Raw genomic sequence first — 1,582 nt, 5'->3', positions numbered from 1 at the left:
CTTGCTAAAATATTTAGTGTTAATAAAAACTGATGACAAGCTCTTACTGGTCTCCTTTCCAGAAGTGAGAGTTCAAGAAGACTGCCTCTTTTCACTGGCTCTGTCACATTAAGATATCGAAAAGATGTTGAAGGTGATACGACGTGGAACCCAAAGAGACATCCTCGATTAATCTCAAATCAATGACAAGGCTTTATCATCAACAGGTGGCTTAGCGGTGCTTGTTTTGAACCCTTCTTTTTAAATACGTCACAAGGGATATTTCAAGGTGCTCAAGCCTCACCAGCTCTGCTCCTTTGGACTAACATTGACTTGAGCAGAAGCAGAGTGGGATGACACCAGCTGTGTTTGCACGGTGGGGCAGGTGTTGTGCTTGTAGGCCACGCACCTTGGCCGTGTCCCAACCCCAGAGCGCATTTACCCCGTGATGCACCCGCCAGTCCTAACTCACTGACTGCCCAGATCATGAACCTGCTGGAGCTCACCAGCAGCTTGTCCGCCCTTTCCTGTGCCTCTGGGCTTCTTCCCAAAAGCAAGCGGGGTGGAGAGGGAACAGTCTGCCCCTGTATCTCCGTTCGAGGTGGAGCTGAGTCAGAGCTAAAATTTGCACCTAGGTCTCTCCAGCTCTTGGCACATCTCTCACCTCCATTGAGCAATTAAAAACTGCAGAGCAGGACTTCTTAGCTCTTATACGTCAGGTTCACCCTTCCATCAGCTGAATTTTAATAATGTTTTGGACAAGTAGTACAGATGATTGGATAATAGTTCTTAGATGTAAAATATATATAAAGTAATTGATGATTACATATATATATGTATATATATTTCTTTTTATCAATAATAAAAATCCCACCAGAACATGGAAGGGCACTATCTGATAATAGGAAACTACAGACATGGCCAAGAGCTGTGCATTTCTTTTCAGGAAGTGCTAACACAGCTTGGGATGGAAAGCGACTTAGCTCTTCAGTCCTGCCAGCTCAGGCAGTCCCACCAAATAACTATGCAAATTTGTCAGGCCTTAACACAACATTTTTTTGCACCTACGTTTTTATTGAAGAAACAGCTCAAAATCTCCCTCCTTTGCTGGTTATAAAGGACTCTCCAGGCTGAATTATTTTACGGTCAATTTACACCCAATTTACTAAGTCCCCTCTCTATTAAACAGGAAGAGTTTTTAGCCCCTGCCTTGAAACTGTGTGGAGGAGTTTTAGACTTCTGATCTCGGAAGAAGGACAGCTAGGATGGATCGAGGAGGATACTGGTAAGAGTCCATATGTCAGGATACCCAGTCATCCAGAACACCCTCTCCTAGCCGTCGTTTCTCCTTCTATACTGACTCTTCCTGGAGCCCAAAGAAAAAGAGAGTAAGTGATATGGTGTCTTTCCTGAAAAAAATTCTTGCCTCACTTCACCTATCATTAGATTGCTTCGGAGGCTCTACTTTGAATACCATACTTTACTGATTTTTCTTCTCCTCCAGGAAAGTGACTGAGAAGACAGAAAGCGACTCTCATCAGGTGCCTCCTTTCATATTACTTGACATCTTATATACCATACCCACATACCTTATCCAGCTGTC

The sequence above is a fragment of the Pygoscelis adeliae genome, unplaced genomic scaffold (assembly GCF_000699105.1).
Source record: "Pygoscelis adeliae isolate BGI_AS28 unplaced genomic scaffold, ASM69910v1 Scaffold424, whole genome shotgun sequence".
NCBI lineage: Eukaryota > Metazoa > Chordata > Aves > Sphenisciformes > Spheniscidae > Pygoscelis > Pygoscelis adeliae.
The sequence above is the reverse complement of the archived record's forward strand: the minus strand, read 5'-3'. Positions refer to the sequence as shown.